Below are 16,133 nucleotides of genomic sequence, written 5' to 3'. Positions count from 1 at the left end.
GAATATACTGGATTTGTTGTTGTTGTTTTTAATTATAAAAAAGTGCTTAAAAATACTTATTTACTAAACACATTAATAATTTTTTTTTTCAATTTCAGTATTTTTATTCAAACACATAATTACTTATTTTTAAAATAAGTTCAACATGTACTTCTAAAAAACTTTTTAATTTTTTTTTCAACAGTTCCAAACGAGAACCCTTTTACATTCTCTCTCAACAGTGGTGCTTCAGGGACTTTGGATTAAAAGGGACAAACAAATTATCCAATAAGTGAGAACCCTTCAAGTTTTTAAAATTAGGTGGGAGAGATATTTTTTTTGAGTTTTTTCGTTCCAACAACTTCTTCAGTTGTCGAATAACGTTAATAGTTGTTTGACAATTTTGTGGAGTTGTTCAACAATTATCAAAGTTGATCGACAACTGTGTTAAGTTGTTCTACAACTGCACTAAATTGTTCGATAACTGGGCAAAATTGTTCGACAACTGTACAAAATTATTCAACAACTGTGTAAAGTTTTTCAACAATTGAGAAAAATTATTCAATAATTGTACGAAATTATCGAAATAACTAATGTAATTATCGAACAACTGTCCCACTTATTCAAGCACTTAATTTTTTTAAAAGGGACATTATCACTTTTTTTAATTGCAAACTCGGAGGTCTTGTGCCTGTTTTTCTCGGCGGTTTCTTCTAGATCAACTAGATCAGCCACTCGCTCCCTCCCAAAACCTTAAAATACACACGATCTCCATAGCTGTAGAGAGAGTGTGTCAATTTGTGTTGAATAAAGGAGAAGCTTAGAGGCGAAGAGCAAACTTTGTCTCTTCCTCTCTCTCTCTCTCTCTCTCTCTCCTATTTTATTGAATAAACTGTGTCTGCTCAAGTTGTGCGTATTCATATTGTTATTCACTTGTCTGATTTTATTTTATTTTCTTTTAGTTTTATTTATTAGGATTTGGCGGTATAGATGGACAGTGAGGGAGTTGATTTTGTGTACAGCAGTATTATTATCATATACTGCACCATTCACCAGGCCTGATATTTAGGTTTTATCAGCAGGATAAAAGCAAGCTTGTTGGCCCTGAAGCTGATAGCTCCATGAGCATCACCACCACAATGCAAGTAAGCCCCACTCAACTATGCATCCCACCACTCTGTCCTCTTTTTGCTTTGTGTGATACTTCCTCCGTTTAAAAAAAAATGACCTAGTTTGACTTGACATGATTTTAAAAGAATAAAAAAGATTTTTGAATCTTAAATTAAAGATATGTCAAATGAATCAAATTGCCCTTCAATCTTGTGGTCTTAAACATGCAATGTGTAAAGTTAAAATTTAAAAGTTGCTAAAAAAAAGGAAGGGTCAAACGGACAAAAAAGAAAGTAAATCATTCTTTTTGAAACGGAGGTAGTATTATTTATATTTGGGAAAGTCTTTTTTATCCTTATCACAGGCTTTTATATATATTTTTAACTATAAAATTTGTAGCTTTCTATATTCTTTGTACAAGTTTGGAATTTGTATATTATATAGATATTTTTTGGAAAGGTATCATGTCCTAATCTAGCTGAACATTACACAGTCCAACTGTCATTGCAGCTCATGTTATTATTTCCAGTTGGCCTAGGAAAATACTGCAACAGAGACAGGGTAAGGGGGGGTTGTGAAATGGATGATCTTGTTTTTTGTTTTTAGTTTCACGCTTAAATGGTTTTAAACATTGTCTTGGGCTTCCAGGCTATATTAATTTTTTCTTTTGATAAGTGAGGATCCAGAGAGCCAGCTGTTGCATTTTTTTTTTTTTTTTTGGGTTTAGGAAATACAAAAGAGTGCTGGTCTATTGCTTTTCTAGGATTTCACAAATGGTTTAACCTAGTGACTTGTTTTTAGTAATTAATTAAAGCAGTTTGCTCTGCTACTATGTCTTGTTTTTCCTTGTTCAGCATTAAGTTGGCAGTACTGAATTCACACATCTTGTCTTGTTTAATGGCCACCATGTAGGCTGTCAATGATAAGATACTGTCACTTAACTATGCGGACTTCAGAGCAGAGATCAAGTCTGTGGATTCCCAGGAGTCCATCAATGGGGGAGTGCACGTCCTTGTTACTGGATTTGTTACTGGATATTTGACTGGGAAAGACAATTTGATGAGAAATTTTTCTCAAACTTTCTTCCTGGCTCCACAAGGCCGAGGGTACTTTTGTTTTGAATGACATGTTCCGATATGTGGAGATTGTCAGTCAACAAGACACTGTCCAGGTTCCAGAAACTGATTTGTTGGCTCCTGTTACTCCAGAGCAAAGTAATTGAACAATTGATTAGATTTTTGGTTTTGTATAATTACCTTATTAGCAGCTGAACACTGACTTATTTGTTGTAGTTATTGCAGACTCCCCTCCAGCTCAGGAGAATCACATTTCTGAGCCGAGCACACCGTCTGCTGAGGAAGCTAATTGTTGGGAAGTTTATGAGCCCACAAGTCCCAAAGAGCACACCGTCTGTTGTGGAAGAGGAAGTGCCCTTGGCTGAGGTTGCTGATGAAGTGCAAGGTGACTCACAAGTGGTAGCGGAGTCTTAACATCATAATTGAAGAAGTCCCAAAGAAGTCTTATGCTTCAATTGTAAGTGCCCATGGACAAAACAGACCGAGGCCTATTTCATCTTCATTTGCCTTCTAATGGGTTAAGGAAGGGTTAATTTTCCAATATTCTTTTGGTCGTGTAAAAGTTAAAGCTTTAACATTTAATTGTGTTGTTCAAGACTTTATGCTAGTGTTAGTTGAGCACTACTCAAATTATTTGCAATATCAATTGTTCGTTTTTGGTGGTGATAGTTTTTGGAAAAGCATCTTTGGAAGCTTTTAGTTGAACAGTTTGCAATGTAATTTTCAGGTCATGCATCTAAAGGAAAGTGTGGCAACTTTCTTCCCTCCTCCAGTACCTGCTCCTAGGAAGATTGTGCTTAAGAATGTTGAGCAAGTGAGGCAACCTCCTGCACAAGCACCAGTGTATAGGGTAACTAGCTAAGTTGCACGGACTCGTCACTTTCTATGCCGCACCAGTGTCAGATTCCAAAAATACACTACTTTTGGAGAATCAGACACGCACCTGTTGACATTTTCGAAGATCCCGAGCAACATAGGTAACTAGAGGATGACTAAGATACTGTCCAAATTGTCAAAATTAGCTAATTTTATCTAACTGTCACTTTGTTTTAAAAAAACTGCACGGAAGTGCAACATTTTCTGCTTGGTTAAATCATTTTGGAAGTGCTTTTGTTAGTAATTGTGTTTGGCTAACATTTTAAAGAAGTTTTTGAAGGTTCAAATTGTAAATAAGGATACATGCATATAAGTTGTCACATATGTATCTATTAGCAAGGTAAATCACAAAAATGGGCTAAATATAACATAAATTAATGTTATATTTTATAAAATATTCTAAAAGATTAAGTGCCAGTTTGTCCATGAGAATTCCAAATATAACATGGAGTTGAAAACAAGTTAGTAAAACTTATTTTCACTCCCATGTCTCTCACAAAAATTCAAAAATAACTGCTGTTTATATTCATGACCAAATACAACCTCAACTCCCGACTCCAAAAAATTTTGATTTTTATGGCCAAAAGCCTGTATGATCCCACAATTGGGGAAATAGAAAAATGAGCCCACATGTTATGATTTATAGTTTCTAATTTAGCTTCACAACTTGTTAATTTATTTTAATGTAATATACCTATCAAATAAGTAGAGAAACAAATCTAAACCAAAAAGAACTTCAAAACTAAAAAATAATTCAGATTACAGAATATGCTCATAAGCATCTTGTCAAGAAAAATTTAGAGTAGAATGCTTGTTTAAAAAAAAAATAAAACAAATAACTTTCTATTTTTTAGAATCAAAATCATACTTCTAATAGCAAACAATTTTTTTTTTTTTTGATAACCTAATAGCAGACAATCTTCATTTTGTAAATATATTTTCACTTTGAATCATTTCTCTCATTTACTATTACTATAACATAGATAAAATAACAATATGAAAATTTAATGGATAATTTCGAAAATTAGGAAGTTACCATCCCTTCCATCCCAATTTATGTGTCATTGTTTGATTCGTCACAAAGTTTAAGGAAAAAGGATGACTTTTGGAATTTGTGATCCAAAACAAAGCTCGGAATTTCCACAAATCATTATATTAGTGGTAAATCTTTTTTTGAAATTATGTTGTTCCTAATTATAGAAAGGTGACATTCTTTTTGGGATAAATTAAAAAGAAAAGGGTGCCACTTAAATTGAGACAAAGAGAAGCACTAATTAGTTTGGTAAAATGAACTTTTGACATGGGTGTTCCTGTTCTGAAAAATCTGCACCAACTTATTTTGGGGGATTTTTCTTTCAATTTGTTTTAAAGCTGAAAAAGTACTTTTGCTACTATTCAAAAACTTATTTTGCAGAATAAATAGTCAACATTAACAGATCATAAAACTGGGTTAAACACTTGGACTACTAAAAATAGGTCGAAGACCCGAGGGAATTCGTTGGTTTTCAAAAAATGTATTTGAAAGAAATAAATGTAAAAACTTGGAATTGGACCCAAGTGTTTATAGTGCGCATTGAACAATTCTATTTCTACCACTAGACCACTCATGCTCTTTGATGAATAACTTCTGTTGATAATTATACTCATTAGCTGTAGTCTCACGCTTTAAAAACCAACAGACGTCTGTCAGTTTTCATTTTAAAAAAACTGATTGCGTACCATCATTTTCTTAAAAAAAATATAAACAATCATTGTTTCTGCGCGAAATTAGCAGACAGGTTTCTGTTGGTTTTCTTGAAGAACACAACAACAACAACAACAAACCCAGTGTATTCCCACCTGGTGGGGTCTGGGGGGTTAGGATGTATGCAGTCCATACCTCTACCTCTGAAGAAGTAGAAAGGCTGTTTCCGATAGACCCCCGGCTCAAGACACGCGGTACCACACAAACACAGAGTAAAGCACAGTACTGGGGTGAGGTGATTAGGCGAGACATGGAGCAGTTACAGCTCACCGAGGACATGACCCTAGATAGGAAGGTCTGGAGGTGATTAGGCGAGACATGGAGCTGTTGGTTTTCTTGAAGAAGATTTTAAAAAAATTCATTGACAAAACCAATAAAGTCCCTCGGTTCGAGTCTGTTGGTTTTTCTTGTTTTTTTTTTTTAAGTAGTGTTAGTTTTGTTAATAAATCTATTGTTATATTTCATCTCCTTGAACTTGGCCAAACTCTTTATTTTCTAAAGCAGGTGCTGTTAAAAAACACTTTTGACTGTTCAAAACTTGGCCAAACAAGCTATAAAAAGCTCTTACCAACTGTTATAGGTTCATCTTATAGTAGAGCTAAATTTAATGTAGAATATTTGCAACAGACCATGCTGTCAGTAACTTCAGTGTTATATTAACTCTATAGGAGGGGAAGTGTATCTAATGGATGTTGAGACTATTGAAGAGTTAATGGCAACTTTTGCATTACTAAGTTGAAACTAGGCTGAATAGCTTGATATACACTTCTACTTGTTTGGTTTTGATATCCTGCTCCCTTGCTCTGCAGAGTTTCAACCAGATACTTTGTTGAATTTTGCTTTTTGTTACTGCACTAGTTTTTGGCAAAATAAATTGTTTGGATTAGGTTGAATTTTGAATTTTAATTAGGTTTGAATTGTTGAGATTTCTTAGGTGTGTTTGAATTTTGAATTATGCAGTTTGTTATTGTAAGGTGGCTATTTAAAGACTGTCCTATGATTAAGAAAATAGTTGAAAGCTTATGAAAGCCATTTCAATCCATTGAGAGTCATTCAAACCCCTTTTTTGCTGCCCCATCTTTTTAAAAAACCAACACTGGTATCAAGAGACTAATTCATTAATCTTACGGGATTTGTGAGTTCTTCCAAAATGCTACCGAACTATTTTTAACCCATCAGGGCTACCTATTTTACTCGTCAGGGCTATCATTTTCAACATGTGCTTATTTTCAAAGTGTAGGGCTATTTTCAACAAATACAAATGTCAAGTAGCAGTCTTTCAATAACAATGCCCAAAAAAATTTCACTGAAAAAAACTATCAGATTTGATCAAGTGAAAATGAACTTATATTTTATAATCTATGACCATGTCATATGTGTTGTGATGGAAGAAAAATACTTACAACAACATTTTGCAAATCCTACAATTATCCAAATAAAAGCACTTTCAAAAGAGCTGCGACACAAGACAGTGTCATGGAAGTTGTTGTTTAAGCACAAAATCAAAAGAAGAAAAAGAACGAAAAAGAGAAAGATCAATATCCACAAAATGTGCAAGTTCAAAAATAATCAAGAAAAATTCAGCATCAACCGTCAGAACAAAAATTGAGGAGCAGTTTTCAAATTGCAGTAACTATAACAAAGGAGTATTGAAATTTGCTTTTAGTTACTGCACTAGTTTTTAGCAAAATAAATTGTTTAAATTAGGATGAATTTGAATTTTGAATTTTAATTAGGTTGTTTGAGTTGTTGAGATTTCTTAGGTGTGTTTGAATTTTGAATTGCGCAACTTGTTATTGTAAGGTGGCTACTATTTTAAAGGCGTGTCTGATGATTAAGAAAATGATTGAAAGCTATTGAAAGCTCATTGAAAGCCTATGAAAGCCATTTCAATCTATTGAGAGTCATTCAAACCCATTTTTTGTTGCCCCATCTTTTTTAAAAAACCAACATAAGAAACCAACATACTTGAACTCAATCAAAATAATAATTGTGTTGAAAGTGCACCAATTGTACTGGTATTGTTTCACTACTTTATTCCCAAAAAGATATTGATGTTTATCACGCAGGCTAGTGATATTTAGGGATTTTTGCTGCTTGATGTCTGTTCTTACCCTTGTTTTTTCTGAATCGTTTCAGGTTTCTGACATGTCTGATTATTTTTTGTTTCTCTGCGTCTCTGTCTTCTCCAGTTTTAATTGGTGAACGCCAAGCTGCCGTTGAAGAGAAGAAGTCTACCAGTTCTCGAGGCAAGTTCAATTATTCTCCATTGGTAGTAACGATGACAATCACTGCTTCAACGTGATGGAAAAATAAACTATAAACATCAAATGTACATGGTTGTGGAGAGTATATTTCTATTGTTTCTTTTCTTGTAAAGGTAAATAGAGTGATATTCCACTTGCTGGTAAGCATTCTATAAAGCATAATGAATGCGCCTTGAGATAATATTATGTTCAAGAAGAGGAAGCAAGGAGGTTAGGATCTACGAAAAGATTGTCTGAAAAACTTGCCTTTATAACTGGGAATTATGCCAATATTTTTATAATCACAAATAAAGGACACGTATGACAGATATAGTTTGTTGCACATCTTGATACTTTTCCTTCCTGGGAAGTGTCTTTGTTGAGACTAGATTTGTGGTTTTTTGAGGAATTTGGAGGCTTATGTTCTATTAATTTTTGTAGTGATTGTATCCCTAGAGCTGCTGTGTAGAGCTTCGTGTTAATTCATTGAAGTAATATGACTATTTGCGGGATTGATCCCCCAATTATTCTTGTTGAAAGGAATCATCCTTCCTCTATTTCAGGTAACATTAGGGATAGATATCAATCTGGAAGGGGTTCTGCATTCAGGAATGATGGCGTACGAGGGCGAGGAAACTATGGAGGCGGTGGTAGGGGATATAATCGTGGTGATTTCAACAGAAGAAGCGAGTTCAACAATCGAGGTGGTAACCGTGGAGGGTCCTCCCACTGTTGCCTTTTTTCCTTTTATTATCTTTCTCTCCTTCTCTCTCTTCTTTACACGTCGTCCTACTATCCTGCATTTCATCGCCTCGTAAGTCCTATATCGTTACTAAAATTATCTATTATGATTTCGTTAATTGCCTACTTCATTTTCAATTTTATAATTTGAATGTTCTATGTGTTTGTTCATGCCTTTTTTATGTAGTATTAATTGCTTGCTTTTTGTTAAAATAGGGTTTGTTGAATGATTTGTACGAAGTTGGCTCAAAAGGTGGGTCCATTCTACGCTGGAAATAGGATCCTTTGAAGCTAAGAGAGATGACCACCAGGCTGTTTGAGTTAGATGTGAAGTCTATTGACGAGTCAGTGCTTAGGTAGTTTGAGAAGGAACGAATAAAAGCAATGCGAAAAGTACTGTTTTAGAGGCAAAAAGTCTTTTGATTATCGATTAAGACTCAAAAGTTAAAAGGCACTATTTTTGCAGTCAATGAGCTATTAACCAAGGCAAAGAAGCAAGGTGTTTTTTCTAGCTTGATATCTGCAATCTGCAAGGTCTATTCCGAAGATCCTGCATTGTTTGGCTATGAGGCTAATGAAAGAAAAAATTGCACGTTAGGAGAAGTACATAGATGATGGGAAGCCTACTCCGTTGGAGTTTGAGGATCCTAAGCTTTAAACCTGTGCAGTTTTCTCTGTGCTTGCTGCTTCAGTTGTGGTGAACTATGCTGTAAAGAACTCCCATCAAAGCACATGTTTCATGTTGTGATTGATAAGATGAATATTTGGTAAAGATTACAGCGGAGCTCACACTGAAGTGAAGGCTGTTGAAGCTTATAAGTTCTTGAACTCCTCGTATGTCCCAGTACTTAAACAACTTGAATCTGCAAAGATGCACGGTTCTACTTCAATAATAAGCTTGAGAATGCAACCAAGGATACCAAGTATCTGGCGACACCTTAGGTTCTATTTACCCAAAATGTACCCCAAGCTGCATTGGATTTTTTCTTGGACGCTGATATAGTTGTTCAGATAGATCTGGCAGGTCTCTGGAAAATAGAAAGGATGGTTAGGTGAATGGAGCTGTAGAGACATGTTTTGGTTCGTTCATCAACTTAGATGCTTGAGGAAGGAGAAGTCCACTGAAGAGAATAGCATTACTGGCAGAGAATGGTGAGCTGCAGCTATCTTCATTGAATATGTTAGTTTATAGATTTAGTTGCAGTCGTATTGTATATCTTGTGCTTCTCCATATTGTGTTTGTGCTTACACTCTAGGTTTTGTATTGTTAAAAAGCCACATTGTCCTATATTTTCACGGGGTTTAATCAACTTGTTCCAGGACTACTTTATCCGCAAGTATATTCATTCTTACTGATAGAGCTGCTAATATTTTGCAGAATGAAAATCGGATATTATGGAAATTGGGAACATTGCCTCCAGGTTTGATCACATTTTACTCTATAACAAATACACTTGATAAGTCTTTGCATGTTTTGGGGCTTGGTTATAATCCAAGCATCAACATGGATTAGATCAACAATGCTTTTGTGGTCCACTTCAATGGGAATGTGAAACCGTGGCTTGATATTGCAATGAACCAATTTTGGCCTCTTTGGTCCAAGTATGTTGATAAAGAAAATGAGTATTTGTAGACAAGTGATTTCAATTTTGGTGATGATTGAAAGTATGCTTGACGCAGTTAACAAGCTAGTTCCACAAGCTTCTTATGTTTGGATTGTTTCTTCTCCCTCGCACGTAAAGTTAGTGCTCAATTTTAAATTTTCTACTACGTCTATCTTAGTTTTTGCATTTTTCTTTTTCTACTTCAAGTTTAGTGTTTTAGTTATCAATTGCTTATAATTTTGTTCCCCTCTTAGCTGCTGGGAAAATTATTTCAAATGCTCTTTTATTTTTGAAGTTTATATCAGTTTATACTGTCAATTTTCCAGGGTTACTATGTTTTCATGACTAAGCAACACCTGTCTGGAATTTGTGGCTAGGTAACATCTTGCCTGCTATCTAATTGTCCTTTGTGTATGCTTGCTTCCATTTGGTTTTTGAATATGGTTGCTTCCAAGTGTTCTTAGCATAATGAGTTGAGGTTGTTTCTCCCTTCTCTTTTATTGTCAATCATTCCCAAGAACATTTCAAGCTTTGATTTGAGAAAGGTAGTAATTCAAGCACATGTCAAGTTTTCATTGCATAAATAATTTATAAGTTTCATACGGCAATTCAAGAGGTGCTGTTTCCCTTTTCTTTTATTATCAATCCTTCCAAAGCACATTTCAAGTTTGCATTACATAATACTTATAGTTTCACATGGCAATTCAAGAGGTGATCTCCCTTTTCTTTTACTGTCCATCCTTCCCAAGCACATATTTGAATAAAAAAGACTGGTTTATTGTTTGGGAAAGTTTCTTAGTAGCCTCTGGTGTTGGTTATCTTATGAACATATAAACTTCGATTGGTGCTGATATCAGTCTATTCATGCTGCTGAAACTCCCTTTCTCATAACATTTTCTTATACAAGTATAATGTTGATTGCACTCTAATCATGCTACCAAAACTCCCTTTCTCATGGCATTTTCATATAGAAGTATGGTAACCTTGGTAAATTGTAAATATCTCACTTTATCAAAAGATAAAACTATAAATATCTTTGGTGTATATCCTTTTCCACTAAGGGGTCATTTGGTTGGGAAACAAGGTATGCTGGGATTAGTTATCTCATCCTAAAGGTGGGATAAAAATAACACTAAAATCCCGGGATAACTAATCCTGGATGAGTTATCCCACACATTTTATCCCAACCAAACATGGGATAAGCTCATCCCAAAATTAATCCTGGTATTGGTTATCCTTTGTACCAACCGAGCCCTAAGAGGAAAGGCATACCCTGTTTTTAACTTGTAGTGAGGTGAATGCTCATGATTTCATTTGGTTGGGAAACCAGGTATCCCGGGATTAGTTATCTCATCCTAAAGGTGGGATAAAAATAACACTAAAATCCCGGGATAACTAATCCTCGGATGAGTTATCCGATGCATTTTATCCCAACCAAACGTGGGATAAGCTCATCCCTAAATTAATCCTGGTATTGGTTATCCTTTGTACCAACCGAGTCCTAAGAGGAAAGGCATACCCTACTTTTAACTTGTAGTGAGGTGAATGCTCATGATTGAATACTGCAAGTGGAGAATTGCGCTGGGTTTGGTCTAATGGCCAGGGCATGGCTTGGCTTATGTTAATTGGGAGCACGTCACGAGTTCGAATTTTGTCACTGACACAAAGCATGGTACTTGAGATTGGAGTTGGACTCATACTCTACCAAGTTTCAAACCTGTAGGCCAGCTAACTCACATGGGAATTTATCGATTATCCCCAAAAAAAGTATGTTCCAGATGATTACTTTAAGGACTCCAGTAAATATGAGAATTACTTTAAATGCCCAATAGGCTTGAACTAAACAAGTGTAGATTGAACTTGAGCTCGAATATTCACCCAAACTTGCAGGAGTCAATGCAACTGACCTTTTACTCTTTAGGATCACTTAGGAAAAGCATGCATTAGCTGAGGTCAAGTGTTTCCCCTTCACACTTTGGTTTCACACTTTGGTGTGGGTAGAATAAAATCATATTACCTTTTCCTTAGGCTTCAGTTTTCTGGCAAAGTTGATACCTTTGAGTAGCATAGAGATAAGCTATATTTTTTTGTCTCCATTGGTAATTGGAGATTTTGTAGAAGTAATAATTGATAAATAGGTTGTCTCATATGTGCCGCGTTAGAAGAAATTCTGGTGAATAAAGCTTTCAATGCAGAAATTGGATATTCAAATTAGATGAATAATAACTAGAATGGGCCCTTCCAGATATTCAAATTAGGCCTTTTCAAGTCTCGGAAACAGCCCCTTGCAGAAATGTATGGTGAGGCTGCGTACAATAGATCCTTTGTGATCGGGCCCTCCCCGGACCCTGCGCATAGCGGGAGCTTAGCACCGGACTGACCTTTTTAATAACTAGAATTGGCCATGTCGTCCAAACATGAAAGAAAGGCCAACATTGCATTGTGCCTATATATTTTTGATTTGTTCCTTACCAATCTGATATTTACCATCTTGTACTCAGAAGACCCCACTTGGTAGGAATTCACTGGGTTTTTTGTTGTTGTTGTTGTTGTACTCAGAAGACACAAAAATGATTATCTTGTATTCAAAGAATACCACCCGAAACCGAAGAATAATTGCAAGACCAATTTTGGATTTGGGAGTGTGAACCTTGAGCAAATGCTTGCTTGCCTATGCTAGAAAAAGTATAATTTTCATGATAGCAGTATGCATGGTCTTTTCTTTCAAAAATATATTACATTAGTAATTATTATATATTTTTGAATGGAAGGCCCATGTGTATTTCTATCATGGAACTTTTTCTCATTGGTAATGAGCATTCTCTTCTACTGTCTTTTCTGTAGTCATCATCAAGATTTTCCTCCCTACTTGGACTAAATATGGGATGTAATTGTTTACAGGTTAGTTATTTTCATAATGCTAACATAAGTTATATTGAAGTCATTTCTCGCCATCTGATGTCAGATGACTAAGGCTCTGTGTATCAGCCTTCTCCGAACATTATGGGGAAAGGGATTACCAACAATTGCCAGAATCTGTTATGTGCAGATAGATTATGGTGAAAATGACTGGTTAGACAAGTTAGGTTATTTCATTAAGGATGATTGTAGACATTCAAACATCTGCTATCTGTATGCGACTTCCCTTGTCAACTAATATAAGAGAATCAAATTCCTTGGTGTTATGTGGGCTTCCTAGAGAAACTAAAGTTGAACCGTGTTACATAACATGCTAATGAAGCAATTCATTAGTACAGTTAAGTATGCACTGCACTGGCACAACTTGATGTTGCTACAGCTACTTACAATTAGCCCCAGGACTTTGGTCTAGCAGTAAGAGTACAATGTGGCCGAGGCGAATTTAGGATTTTTAGAACATGGTGAACCACTGAAAAAAGGGGAAAAACATTAAATGGGAATTGATCTCTAGTCCTCTAGGTCAAATACTGATCAACATCCAACGAAGTGCGCCACTTTGTCTTCTTGTAGCATGGGTGCCGACATAATATTATACCAATTTTGGAAAATATAAGCATAAAATACCTAGTTTTACGGAGAGATCACGGGTTCACGTGCCTCATAATTTAGCTATAAATTGCCACTGCAGCATGGTATGGTATGTGTATGCTACGCATCAGGTGTTCACACCCTACACAAATATAGACCTGGTCTTTAAGTGGAGTAAAGGGAGGGTTAGCCTATTACCATTGGGTGTCGGAATGTGTGCTACTAGCCCCAGGGGATTTCTTGGTTACCAAACAAAAAAAAAAGAGAATAGAAATACAGCACATATTTATGAGTTTATAAGACTGAACTTGAGTATGTTGTGTCTGCTAATGACACTCTTTTATGTTTCTTTACCTAATCAAAGAAAATGATAGTGTTTTATGTTATGATCTACCACTCTCTCGGAAGATCTGGGAAGTGACTATTACTATGAACCAATCTTTACTCTGTTCATTTGTGAAAAGATAGATATATTCTAAGTGCACATTTATGAGGTCATAACTGATAACACTAAACTGAGTGTGTTGTGTTGGCTAATGACATTGTTTTATTTTATGAACTACCACTTATAAGGCACTACTTTTTCAAAATAAAAAACCTCCCTCTGAAATTCTAGGAAGTGACTATTCCTTATGAATCCAACCTTTACTTTGTTCATTGTGAAAGAGAGATATTTTAAAGCGAAGATTGGAGAGTTCAAATTTCAGCAGAGACAAGTTGATTCCTTTCCATCTGTCTAAATCTTGGTTGGCATAGACCCATATACTTGTGCAGCTGATACTTGATGGGATAGTCGATATACCCACAAGATGGTCCGAACATAACCCTTATAAAGAGATTGAAATGTTATTTTGGCTTGAGTCATTTTTTGTGGTGATATTCATTATGCATTATACAGAGTCATTTACTGGGGACCAAGATGCGATTTCCCAGCAGGTTATGCTTTATATTTTTGAATCTACTTGTAACTAGAATCAGGATTATCCTAAACTATTACTCTTGCTTGTTTGGTCCTCTTCTATTGTCTATTGAATCTCTTCATATTCACATGCCACAAGTTCTCTGCACGTCTAGTATCAGTACAAAGGCGTTCTGTGTCTATAATTACTTGTACAACGTTTTTTTCCTTTTAAGTAAATTTTTGTTGGCCTTTGCAGGCCCTTTTATTAATAATCAAATGAAATAAACAAGTTCGGCCTACAGATTTAACAAAGCAAACCAAAATATAAAAAATGATCGGGTATGCCCACTACAAAAATGATCTGCTCTCTATTATATATGTCTTCCTCTATACTCTTTGCTCCAACTTTTCAAAAAGACCTTTTGCCTTGGTTGGTTCTCATCTGAACCTCCATTTTCGCCTCCTCTAGGTGATCGGAAATTTGGTGCCTGATGTATGTGATATCGTCTTGCTCACACAAGAGCTTTCGTCTTTCCAAGGTAATCTAAGCTCGTCACTCTTTTGTTCTTTACTCGTTTCTTTGTAATCTTGACTTCTGTTGCTATCTTCAGGTGTTTGGGGTTGTTTCGTTTCCAAGTGGAGTTGAAGGAGGTACACGTCTGGATTTCGCAGTTCTTTCCTCTATAAGTCTCTCATTTTCACTCCCTTGTTCTTTTGTTCCATCTCATTCTTGCTTTGCTTCTTGCTTCTAGATCTATTGCTTGGCTCAAATGTCGGACTAAGGCTGACCTCCGTTCTTTCAAGTTAGATCTAACGCTGGACCCTTTTGTTTTTTTTATTAATGTTTTTGCGTGCTAACACAGTTTAGCCAAACTAGCTTAGCAGTTTTCTAGACCCTATGCCATGTCAAACATTGATGTAAATATTGGTGTTGCTACTTCTGCTCGTCTCTCATTTTTTTTAGTTGTGAATGCATGTTTTGGTTTCTGATGATTCTTCTTGTCCTTAAATCTTGTTGATGGGATTTGTGCCTTATTTGTGTTGAGTCTCCTTCGCCCCATTTATGGAAGCTCACCGAAGTTATCGAATGTTATCAAATGCTATGTGATTGCTTGATTTGCTCTGTGATCTCCTAGCTGATTTCCCTCCCTATAAATGTGTTGAATGTTAGCTCCCTGTAGCCTCATGTTGTCCCTTATTTCTTCAATTATTTTCACTAGTTCTCATGGCACCTTCCACACATCTCTGATGATATTCACCGTCGCAAGTGAATTACTCTTCAGAACAAAGTTCTGTAATTTTTTTTCCAAGTTATGTTTAAGTGCATGTTGAAGTGCCCTTGCCTCCGTTTAAGTGCATGTTGAAGAATAAGATTTAAGGACAAGAAGAATCATGAGAAACCAAAACATGCATTCACAGCTAAAAAAATGAGACGAGCTGAAGTAGCAACACCAATATTTACATCAATGTTTGACATGTCATAGGGTCTAGAAAACTGCTATGTAGTTTGGCTAAACTATGTTAGCACGCAAAAACATTCATAAAAAAAACAAAAGGGCCCGGCGTTAGATTTAACTTGAAAGAACGGAGGTCAGCCTTAGTCCGACATTTGAGCCAAGCAACAGATCTAGAAGCAAGAAGAAAAGCTTGAGTGAGATGGAACAAAAGAACAAGAAGGGAGTGAATGAGACTATAGAGGAAAGAACTGCGAACTCCAGACGTGTACCTCTTCAACTCCACTAGGAAACGAAACAACCCCAAGCACCTGAAGATAGCAACAGAGGGGAGTAAAGAACAGTAGAGTGAGGAGCTTAGATTACCTACGAAAGCTTGTGTGAGCAAGACGATATCACATCCATCAGGTACCATCTCTGATAACCTAGAGGAGGCGGCGATGAAAATGGAGGTTCAGATGAGAACCAACACATTCTCCCTCCACCTCACTCACTAGACACTTCAGTCTCTCTCCGTCTCTGGCTCACTCAAGTCAACTTCATCATCGACTAGTCATCATCTTCGTCGCCTAGTCATCATTGCCCTTATGATCTACTTCAAAAGATTTCTGACGAGTTGAAAATGTAAAAAACTTTTGTGAATTTTTCATGGCTAATGAAAATTAGGTTTGAAAAGCCGTTTACAAAAAAAATTATACAATTTCAAAAGCCCTGTTATGCCAAAAAAGAAATATCCACTATTTTGATCTTTAAATCGGAAAAACAAATTAAAAATATTGAACCGAATCAAATTTATTTTGATTATTATTTTTGCCAAATTGAACTAAGATTCAGAACTCGAAGTTAACCACCTAAATGCCTACCCCTATCACCAAGTGATTTAGATCCTCTTAAA

At 35.8% G+C, this 16,133-nt stretch overlaps 1 pseudogene; it reads left to right on the top strand.

Moving 5' to 3' along the window:
- Nucleotides 1-989: 989 nt before the first annotated feature.
- Nucleotides 990-15,910, top strand: LOC107843247 (annotated as a pseudogene).
- The last annotated feature ends 223 nt before the right edge of the window (nt 15,911-16,133 follow it).

This window comes from Capsicum annuum, chromosome 1, assembly GCF_002878395.1.
Source record: "Capsicum annuum cultivar UCD-10X-F1 chromosome 1, UCD10Xv1.1, whole genome shotgun sequence".
NCBI lineage: Eukaryota > Viridiplantae > Streptophyta > Magnoliopsida > Solanales > Solanaceae > Capsicum > Capsicum annuum.
The sequence above is the reverse complement of the archived record's forward strand: the minus strand, read 5'-3'. Positions and strand labels throughout refer to the sequence as shown.